The following is a 12078-nucleotide window of genomic DNA, read 5'->3' on the forward strand; positions in this document are numbered from 1 at the left end:
GAGGCTGAGGCTGAAATCTAGGTTGGGAATGTTACAGAGCATAACTTACTGAGTAGTATGGATTACCTTGTTTTTAATCTTAACCCTTAGGATGTCCTAAGGTAAAAACATTCTAAGTTCATGTACTTGAATTCATTTATAATGTCTAAAGACTAAGACAGACTTTGCACTCATTTGTGGTTTATTTTTGATGGAAAAATGGGAAGTTCTTGTGGCTACAGGAATCCATGTAAATTAGAATTCAAACAACTCTTTTCCAAAACTTTAAGTATATGGCTAAAATACGAAATCATTCAAAGTGAAATACAAGTAATGGTTTAAATGGCTATTTAGGCATCAGAAGTTGTAATTACATGAATATATTTTGTACACTGACAGTTATGAAACTCCCTCTTTTAGTAGGTGTGACAGTGACATGACAGCCTATGGAGCTGTGGAGTACGTTCGCAATTCCCACTAGTGGGATTACTAGAGCTAAATGCACAGCTCAAGGGCAGAATTTTACTGTGCAATCAGTGTGTAATTTAGCCAGCCTGGACCTCATCAGTTACTCTAATAATTAGGAAAGATTGTTTTCCATTCAGTAAAATGAAAGAATCTGTTTTTTCTTCTCCGTTCTCTGTAACTTATAGTAATTTCTGAACTCCATGTCATGTTTCATAGTTTGATAGTTAGAGAGCAGTACCTTAGTAAATATTGTTGGTAATATATTAGTGAAAAATAGTTAATTTTAAAACTTCTCTTGCTCAATTTTAAGGGAGAGAGAGGTTAGGAAAGATTTCACATACATAGATATGGTGCCTTGTTTTTTGTTTGTTTTTTTTCCCCCTCATTCTACTTCTTCCTCAGGTAATCTGAGTTGCTTTCTAAAGTGCCTCCATTAAGTATTTTTATTGCTAGCTTAGGTTGATAGCACTGTAATTGAGATTTCTTAAGCAAAATGAGATGAATCTGGTCCTACTTGTACTCAAATATTTTTTTTTCTAGCATCTTGTCATCTTGATTTGTTATAATTTGTGAAGTAGTAGTTAGGGATCACATGTTAAGTGTGGTGGATGATGTGCAAACACAGAACTGTTTGAGCATCTGGCAGTCTGTTTTTCAAAAGCCCTAAGATACCTTTTTGCAACTGATGATCAAATTAAAGGAACTACAGATGATCAGCACCTTGAAATACTTGAGCTGACATCAGTTTATTAAGTTTTTAAATATGATTTTTTTCAGTATATTTCCAACATAGGTACCTAGACCACTATTTTGGCTATAGTCTATTATAGGTAATAATGTAGAGTGAGTGAGACTAAACTTGTGGAGATATTTAAAATAAGGGAATGAAATATTCCATGCCAACTGCAGTAATTTGTAACTGAATGCTTAATAAAGCATAAATAAAAAGGTTTAGAGCCTCGAAGATGTTGAATGTAGGGAAGAGAATCTATTGTTCTTCAGATACACAACTCAGTAGGAGTGAAAGCTGAAAATAAAAGCAACCATTTGAGGTCTTTGTTGACATCTCACAGAGCTTTATAAACTATGTGAGGAAGTTTGAACTATAGAGATGTTCAGAGTGCCTTAAACACCCAATTCATGTACTTGTTTCAGACCCTGCACAAACTGCTGAAACTTCATTTAACTTTAGAAGCTTATTCTGAATTGTTTGTGAATTTACCAGAGTTCTGTACACTTCTGAGAGACCTGAGAAATAGTTATTCTTCAACTTAAACTTTACCATCTCTCTGGTCAATTGTAAGCACTGTGAAGGTGACATTGCAGGTGTGTTTTGTAGCTGTCATTTCTATGGCCTATAGAGAAAAAGAGAAAGTGTAAAGAATGCTGATCACAAGCTTTGAAGATGGATAACTTGCGTGTTCTATGAGAATTTGAAAAATGAAAGAGAAAACAGATTCTGGATCATAGTTTCATCATGTAGTTGCCAGTATTCATGGCTGAGCACTTGTGTAGTTTTGCTGTGAAGCAAATGGCAGAGATTCTCATAACACAGGCTCACTAGAGCTCACTCCATCTGCCCAACACTCTGAGCAGTGTCCTGGGCTCGCCTATGATGTGTGCTCATCTTCAGGTCCTGTGAGCGAGGGGGTGACTCGGCCAGGAGCCAGCATCAATTTGAGCTGAACTCTGATGGCTTTTCTATGAGAATGCAGTTCTTTCCTATTCCATAGCTGTGATATAAATATGAAATAGAGACCTCTGGAAGGGACTATAGCTGAGGAATGATTGTAGCATTTAAATAGATGCTTCCAAGTTTGGGCAATATTTTGTTTCAGTGTGAGCTATGGAGTATTTCCTATTTTATTCAGGCATGGGCAGGCATACTGTTTGTATGAACTACAGGATACAGAGGAACCCACAAGTTTACTGTTGTAGGTATTACTTATATGTATTGTATTTTGGTCACCCAATACTGCTGTGTCTCCACCTCTACTGGCAAAATCTCAAAGGGAAACTAAAGAGTAACATTTTGAGAGAATATACTGCTTGGGTGTAGTAAAAACATAATACTGAACATTATTGAGCTTGCTTCCTATTAGGATGAACACGGCTGATTCAGTCTGTCAAGCATTATAGTGAGGAAAAACGAATTAGTTCCAACCCTGTGCAGTCGTTTTCAGAATAATTTTATTTCAGGAAGTTGCCTTCTGCTGTGACTTGTCTGAGAGGGTACAGAAAATAAATCATCAAAGTCAGGGAAAAATGTATAACATCTGTTGGCTCACTTTTTCTTACTGCAGCTATAACAGGTATCCAAACATGTCTGAGGACTGTACTGACTGATAAAGGGTCAGAAGTCGTCCCCTGTGTAATTTCAGGGCTGGAATAGCTCTGTGGCATTCCATGAATGTTGGTTCTTCACAGTACTTGGTAATTTCTAAAGTGGAATTCCATGAGCGTATTTAAGATGTCAAGCTCATTTCTGACTCCAATACTCAACATAATTTTCCAGAGAAGTTAAGTTCTTCAGGTGATAAATAGCAATAAAAACATGTAGGAACTAGGAATTCTAATTAAATGTTGGGAAGTGTGTGTGTGTGTGTGTGTGTGTGTGTGTGTGTGTGTGTGTGTGTGTGTGTGGGAGAGGTGGATGGTGGGAGGGGTGGATCAAAATAACCACGCACTTTATGCGTGGAGAATCATTACTATTTTTGTTTACCTCTCATCTTCATTATTCTCCCAAAGTTTCTCTTGCTGCTCATCAGAAATGTAAAGCTTTCCTGAATGAATGGAATATGGGTAGGGATGGTCAAATACAACTTGTTCTGTTTAATGCTGCTGTGTGGTGAAGGTGGTGCCTACGTGAAAGTTTCCAGGTTCACCCTGAGTGTTACTTTCCCTTTCTTCCACCTACTTCAGAAAAATTTCCAGTTTAGTTCATTCCTCTGTCCTAACTGCCTCCTGTTTTCCAACTCCCACTAACACAATGCTGCCTGGAAATACACAAGGTTGTTTGGAAGTGATTGCAGAAGCTGCCAGCAGTTGAACTGCTTATTAGTACTTGGTTGGAAGCAAGGCAGATATACAAAACTAGGAGAGCAGAGGGAGAAAATTTTTTCCATAATTAGGAATCAATAGCATAAAAAGAAAATCATGGTAATTTTAGAGGACTTCATTGATCAAGATTTGATGTTGTAACTTGGGAAGGAGATGGTGACTGGATAAGTGGAAATATTGGATTGTTTTAATTAATGAGAAAATTTAAAGTCAGTATGTAGTATAACAAGGAAATACATGTGTAGAGGCTGTTTTCTTTTCTGTTGTGACTTTTTATCACACCCACTTAGGGATAAGTGCTTTGCCTAGCCATTGCACTCCCTTGGTTAGGGGATCCCTTAATTAAATAACTATCATAGACATGCTGTGCTTGTAGGTAAAGGAATCTCCCCTTTCAGCAAAATCTGAGCTGCTGCATATTATCCTTCGTTCCTGAGGGAGCACAGGGAGATGAAAATATTTTAATACATTCTTGGTACTATGGGCCTATGTGTCCAGATGGTCCAGGCTACAACTGTTGACTGTTATTGATGTGTTTTGTTTAGCTCGTGCTGATATAGCACAGGAATATGATATGCAATTTTAGTCTCTCTCCATATGCTGCTCTTCCTTTTTTTTTTTGTCCACATCAAGTCAAATGAAGTACAAAACAGTGAGATCTGGAATTATCCTGTAATTACAATGATTTGCTGAGGATTGACTTTTATATATGATAAATCCATTATTCTATTATTTGAAGTTATACCCTTCATTAGAAGGAGTACTTCTAGTTGTTTTAACATGAGATATGGAAGCTCTAAATGTCCCTGCAAAAATTGGCTGAACTTAAAATGGTTGGTGTAGACCAGAAGACAAAGAAGAACATTAGAGATTATGTAAGAAACAATGACTGAATGAAGAAGATGCGAAACTTTGGTTTTTACCAGTAAGATAATTTGTTGGGGTCTTTTTGACTGTTTAGTTTGCCTTTTGGAAATGAAAGGAGTGGTGGGTGCTCTCCTCATGCTTTATATTAGATAGTGTACATATATTCCCTGCCTTTCATCTGTGCTGATGGACAGTTAAGCTGCCAAATGACAATTAGATGGCAGAACTGATCTAAGCTCAAGGAAAAAAAGTTATGAAGGCTATCAAACACAATAGAAATCTCTATGATCAGAGTTTTTTTCCTCTTCAAATCTGTGAATTTAAGAAGAGTGGCTTTTTTCCTCCTTCAAGTTGTGAATTTAAGGCTAAGTGAAAACACAGCTTGTCTGTTAATACTATGATAGAAAAACCTAAAAAGGAGAGGAAACTGAAGATAACTGGATGGAAAAGCTGCTGGAAGCTTATTATTTTTGAGTGGATATCTGATTGAGGCTTTTTGTATATGATAAATTATATGCTTCACAGAAGAGGAGCGCGAAGCACTAAAGGCGAAGCTGGAAAAAATGCCAAACTAGAGGCAAAATTTGAAAAGAAGGTGATAGAAAAGACAAGAGAGACGTGATGATGATCCACAGAATTTTTGAAGAGAACCTAGAGGGAAGTATTGTAGATTATAAGGAGGATATGTGAAAGACAGCAAAGAACAAGATCAGCCAGTGAAATGAAAACTGAAGTATATTTCTTCTACTGGAAGATTGGGAAGAAAATGGCAGTTGAAGCAGAGGGAGTGAAGGAAAGGAGCTAGCTAGGACTCTTGTCCAAGTCTGGAAGATAACGGTGTACTCTGACAGAGAACAGAATGATGTGTGGAATAGAGGAGATAAACCTAAATGCCTTTCCAGAACCAAGAGATGTGTGATTCTTTACCAACTTTCTGGATTCCAGCTCAATTTCAGTTCTTGCTCTAAATACTTGACTTTTACAAAAAAAAAAAAAAAAGTGCAGAAACAGGAGAACAAACTCCTTACTAAGAAACTAGAGCTATGTCTGAGCTGCATAGGAAAATTTTGAAATTATTTTTTAATCTGTTTTTGTTGATCACCACCATAGGCCTAAATGATCAGGTTACATCAAAGAGGATGCTTAGAGGAGGGGAGGTGTCTATCAGCAAGAATTCTGACTTCTCTAGAGGGAAGAGTATTTAGGCTATGATAGCTGTAAAAGCAGTTCCATCAGAAAAATAGTGGAGTGATCGACTCCTGGGAAGCATTGCAGGGTGGGGATGCTTTTCAGAGATTGGAATTGCTCGAGTACAAATTGTTCTGGCTTCTTACATCAAGGTTTGATGGCACATAAGGAGAACACTTTTAAAGTGTGCAGAAGAAATGTATCTATCAATCTACACAGGAAAAGACACATCCAGAGATGAGAATCTTACAGCAAAGGGTGGAAGAAAATTGTGCAGAAAGTGGAAAAAGTCTGAAACTGATGCATTTTATTTCATGTAAGCAATAAAGGCAGTCTTAACAAATAAGTCTCTTTCTATTTCAGCTAAGAAAGATTGAGATTACACAAAAAATCCAGTTGCAGTGCTAGTACATAACTAGTACTAGTTGTGTGCACTTGTACGTTGGGCAGAAATATGTATATCAGAGTTCAGTTTGTTCAGTCTAGTATGGTGCTTTATCTAGGTATATAGTGAGTGTAGTCATTTAAGCCAAGGGAAAATACTGGCATAATAACAAATGGATACACATATCTGTCTGTAGATTAGGGAAAAGGTTTTTGATCTTCGGAGAAGATGGATTAATTTCTACGTCTTCCAGGGTGAGGAATTCAAAGTGTGATGAATATACAATCAATTGCATAATACATCTTCTGATCATGAGAAAACAGACACCGAGGCATTTCCTCCAATTCTAGGGTTCTTGACAATGTGTAATACCCTGATTTGGACCTATGTGGACTACTGAAGATGTCGGAATCTAATGTGATGAAATTTGTGGCTTTCCTGAAAGGAAGCCACCCTTTTGATATACAGAGAAAAATACCAACCTACATCAGCAATAAATGCAATGCAATGAGTAGCACTCCATTAAATTAAAAGGCTTTCAATACAAGTACATGAACTATTAAACTACAGCTTGTTAATTTTCATTAGAGGTTATGCATTTGATATCCCAACAAACCATTAGACAAAGACAGCATTTCAAATTTACCTAGTTTTCTGAAAGGTCTCTCTTTAAACTTGTCCTTTTTTAAAATATTGATAGTCACACAAAGAATTTCACCAGAATACATTTGTTCTCTTTCCATTAAAATTCCTTAAGTTAAATCTTTTTAAAATGCTCTTGTTTACTTAAGGCATTCTGGAAGAGTGAAGCTTGCACAGCAGATGCTTTCAGAAGCAGGAAAATTAGAATTTACTTTTGTTTTTTCATTCCTTTGAGTCATTAATATGGATAAAAAACTTTAACCATTTGAGGAATACTTTCTAATCTAGTTACCATAGTTACAAGTTTTGTTGGAAATATAGGTGTTCTACAGGAATGATGGAATTAAACTTTCTGCCCAATATTGAAATATCCAGTTCCTAATTTCCTTCTGTGTAATAAATCATGCTAATGACCTGAAGTGAAGCACCAAGGAGATGAGGTTTTATGCTCTGAAGTTTTCCAGCAAAGCATACCACAGTTTAACAGTCACATTGTTTGTGTTAACTTTGATCTTAGAATTTAATATCTTAAACTGTGCTGCAGATGAATGTAGTGGGGAAAAAAATCAACCTTTGCCAATAAATTACATATGTAAAATAACTGAGATAAAATAAAACCCTGATAACTAATTTTTCATTCATGCATTAATAGAATTTTAGATTCATGTCTAAGGGAAAATGGTTGAATTATTTCTAAATGCAACAGCTATATCATCTAATGATGCCCAGTTACGTCCTGTTCCACAGTGATTGTTTTACTTAAATGGTGTTTTATAGTCAAATTTGCAAACAGATTAGAAGCTCTCCTAAACTCCATCTCCTTTCTAGCTTTCTTGACTCAAATAAACTCCCAGACTCCTGTTTTGAATGCTATTCTTTACCTGGTCTTACTGATCATACCTTGAACAGAGAATGCCATTGACAAAAGCAGCCACAAAATCCCAGAATAAGTTAAGCTGCCAACTCGTAACCTGTTTCTCCATGAGTTTTGTGACTCCACACTGATTCATTTCATTTTGGTTGGTTTTCATCTTTGCAGTCTTCCATTCATAAGTCCAGACCTAATGGAAAGTTTTTGGTGTCCACCTTGAATTTTCACTGTCTTGATTTAATTCAGTTATTTGAAATAAGCACTGATTCTGTCCAGCTTGAAGAAACTGTTTTCTTACTGAACATCTTCTTTTGATCAATATCTTGATCTTTGCATTTTCAGCCAGGTCACATTTAACCTTAACAAAACGTGGGGCCTAATTGTGTAATCTCAGATTGATAAAACAGGGTATTTGGATCCAGGATTTCTGTTTGCTTGTTAACTTTAATTTGTAGAATTGCTTCTACAAATCTACTTACCATAATGCTTCCTTTTAAGTAGTATAACAAATGCAGCAGACTATCCAGCATTACAGAGCAGTGTGCTGTGTTAATATACTATTAGATAGGAGATGAAATCTCTAGAATACGGAAGTCAGTGGAGAGAACATTACCACTGAGCATCCTTTAAGGCAATTAAGGTATTGGGTAACTGTGAATTCTGACTGATTTGAGTTTGATCTGTTTGTTACCTGAATACTGTCCCTTCTCTATCCAATTATTTTCCCTTCTCATTCCTGTTGTTTCCTATTATGAAAAGTCTGTCAATAGCAAGTTGTTAGTGTAGTATAAAGCAATATCCAAATGAATGACATTTTAGAAAGAAAAATAACTTATCCCTGCCAATTTATAAGCTAAATACTGTCGTACTGTCAACCTCAATCCTTACATTAAGGAAAGGCTTTAATAAAGACATTTTGTGGACTGGACTGGTGATAAATCTGATATTACTACCTGTGGCTTATTAAAGTGATGCCAGGAGAAGATGGCTGGCAGAGTATTTCCAAAAGGAAAAATGGTATGTATTATGTATGGCTCATCTGCAAGGTGGAATAAACAGCTGTCACACAGAAAACAGCAGACATTCTCTTCCTTCTGATTAACTGCTGGATCTTTCTGGTGATGACTGACTAATTATAACCCTTTTGTGTTTTGCTCTTGGTTTTTTTTATGCATGGATAATTTTTCTTTTGCATTTTTTCTCTCACAGTTATTCTACTGTACAGTAACAGATAGTAGTGTAGGTGAAAGAGCGTGGTGCTAACATGTATCATGACAGCTATGTTTCAGTTCAATAAACGTTTTCCTTCTCCTCCACAAGACTTTTGCTACTTTTTTTTCCAACTGCCTTATAAGGGCAAATTTCTTTTTTAACCTTTCTGGTTAATCATCTTTACCGCTTAGTTTGTAGCCCAGTTTATGAAATTGAGAAGTGAAGTAAGTCATTTGTAGCATATAGGGATGAAATGACTTTTATGTCTTTATACCTTTAAGTGTATAATGAGCACACATTCTTTTTCCCTTACCTTATTTAAAACCAGCTGATGTTTTTATCATCGTTAATAATATGTCATTTTGAAGTAAATGTTACTCTGCTCTATTGACCTATTTTTCTTTCAGGGTAAAATACTTAAGATGTAGGAATTATTTCATTGTAATCACCATCCCACTGTTGAATTAAAATCTTCAATTTCCTTTTGCCTGTCTTTGGAAGCGAGCATTCTAGTCTGACCACTCTGCTTTCTTTAAAACATGTCAAAAAAGAGAAAAATTGCTTCCTGTCATTGAAACATTGCTTAAACAAAGGCAAATGAAAATTCAGGCATCTGTACTTGTAGATTAACCTGCTTACCAATGTTCTGTAATGAGATTAGCAGGAGCTTTGATTTTTGGTTTTTATAACATTCTATAAGTTTTTTTGAGAAATCACGCATTGCTGGAATTTATATATTTTGAATTTAAATACAGGAATATTGTTCCCTTTATATATGCACATACTCATAAATGTGTACAAACAAATGAGTAGATATATGCACATCAGGGCCTTCTTGGGCTCCCTTCGTCAATGCTGTTGGTTTGCAGGTGCATTTTATCCCTTTTTAATCCATAAAATGCCTCTATGAACACATTGATTCTATTGGAGGTCTACTGATTTCATCTGTTCATATGTCAGTGGGTGTCAGCAGCATTTTTTGTTCCTCCAAATCTTATTTTCTTGTCATATTCCTACTACTGCATCTCTCACCTCTGAGGAGGTAAATAAAATGGATTAAGAAATGACTTAAATAATTGTACCTTTTTGCAAACACAGCATTTCATCATTTATCTCGCTTTAAACAATAATTTAAGCTGAGATGCAGAGGTCTTCATGAGCTTGTCCTTGTCACTCGGTGCTTCCATGGAATATCAATGTGTGAAGTACATATCAAAAATTTCAGTATCACTGTGCAATAATGTCTAACCTTAAGCATATTGAACCTAATAAATTCCCCAACTACGTAGAAGAGACTTTTTATCAGGCCAGCTGTCCTGGGAAATTTAATTATATTTGGAAAGAAAATTGTTAACGTAGCTGTGGAAAATATGCTTTTGATCAAGATTTCAGTTTGTCTATCTTTCCTATATCATTGTAAGTATTTTCATGCTGCTTCTGAAGTTCTGCTTCTCATTTCTACAGCACATTGAAGAAACCATTAAGCTTACGTTTTCAATTGAACTTGTGGGACACGAGAATGGATTTTGATAATAAAAATCTGTACAACAATGACATTCAGAAATTGGAAGTAGTGGTGACCCTGTAATCCAATAACATGTGTCTTAATATTTTTTTACTTATTAGAATTGCTAAAAAACAGGAAATGTGAATGTAGCTTAGTGTGGATAGAAGTTGAATTGAGGGGCTGTATTAATTTAAAAAAATCATGTCCAGACCTGATCTACAATACATTACAAGTTTTTTCGTGATCGATTGGAGCAATGAAGTCTGGCTTCCTGCAAATATTCATTTCCTGCCGTAAACGCAAATCTTCTTACCTCTGATAACACCTCAAGCACAATGACCTTAAATCACCCCACAGTACCCACAGCTCCACCAGTGTTATTTTTTACTTACTGTCATTTCAAACTGAGTGGGAGAAGCACATTGTGGAGCTGCAGCCAATCTGATTGCAAATGAATATGTGAAGTCAAAATGAATGCTCTTCCTTTCTGTTTCTGCAGGCATTAACAGATCTTTTTGCCATGGAAGTGGCTACAATTCTGATAGAATTTCAAGGAACTTTGGATCATTTTTTGGGCTAAATTAAAAAGTAGTGTTAAAATGGATGAGAGAGATTGATCATCTAAATTGTATGGTTTTTTTTTTTTTTTTTTTAAGGGCTTCAGGACAGCAGGAACCAAAAAAAGAAATGTTCAGGCTTTTTTCAACGAATGCTTTTCCACTTGACACACAAATCCTTAAATATTACCGAAGAGCCTTTGCTCCTTGTTGATTCTGATTGTTGATTCCTGATTAAATCAGGAATATTAGATGAGCAGTGTCTGAAATAAGTCCAATAAATAAGCTTTACGTGGATGTTGCTCCAAAGAGGGTGTCTCCTTTTGGTGAAAAAATAATAAAAATAAAAATTGCTGTTGGTGCAAGATATTACTGGCTATAGGGGCAGATAGATTCTGGGGGCTGACCCACCACCATTCCCATTTAGTTTTCTGTGCGTTAGTTGTCACTGAATTGCACTTTTATTTTACTGCTCTTTATGTAGCTAGCAAACTGCAGAAAGATCTCAATGTAGCTGCACAAGTGCTTCCTTTGCTCTTCTGTATTCTCACAAGCCATCTCAAGTTAATTTCTTTTGTTCTAAATACAATTTCTATCATGTGAGCATATCAGGAGAGCAGAGAGAAAGGATGAGGAATGTCTGACTTTTTATTTGTATTCAAATATAGCTTTATTATTTATAGAGTCATTCCATATTTCAAAAGCATGTAGGCAATGTTGGAAATAAAAAGCTATTTCTGAAAGCAGTGAGATTTAGGTTAATGAGACCCACGTTTTCAGTGAAGTTTAGGTGCCTCCATTCCTTCACCATGAAGATAGGTAATCTACAGCTACAGAAGGGAGTTAAACAGTTATTTCTTCTGATGTTTGAGTGTTTTGTCAACTTCGGCTCTACTACAAGAGGAAAGATTATATTGTTTGAATATTGAAATAACTAGAAAAATACAGTGGTCGATAAGAGCCACTCCATCTTGTACTTGAGTAAAATTCCCTGAGTGGGCCCCAAAAAGCCTGTGGGCAAGTTCTGGATGCTGCCAAATGTTCTGTGATTCCTAGAGTCGTTCCGGAAGAAAAAATATGCAATCCTATTGAAAGCTAGTGCAATTTAATTTGGTTCCTAGTGTTATTCGTGCCTCTGATGTCACACTGACATATGCAGTGTGTTCAGGTGAAACTGTCCTGATGTCTGAGCCGTAAAACAGGCAGAAGTTGGCCCTGGAGTTTAGGACCATTTGAAGCTGGGATTTTCATTTCAATGATTTAAGGCTTCAGTTCCAATTTTTTCCTTTGCAGTGTACTGGAGAGCGGCTAAATGTAACAACTTCATTTTCTAATATTTGTT

The 12078-nt window shown here is 36.1% G+C and overlaps 1 protein-coding gene across 4 annotated transcripts in view; it reads left to right on the forward strand.

Moving 5' to 3' along the window:
- CDH13 (cadherin 13) overlaps positions 1-12078 on the forward strand; it is a 431693-nt gene that overhangs the window by 178471 nt on the left and 241144 nt on the right. The gene's annotated exons all lie outside the window — the stretch shown is intronic.

This window comes from Meleagris gallopavo, chromosome 13, assembly GCF_905368555.1.
Source record: "Meleagris gallopavo chromosome 13, MGAL_WU_HG_1.1, whole genome shotgun sequence".
NCBI classification, from domain to species: domain Eukaryota; kingdom Metazoa; phylum Chordata; class Aves; order Galliformes; family Phasianidae; genus Meleagris; species Meleagris gallopavo.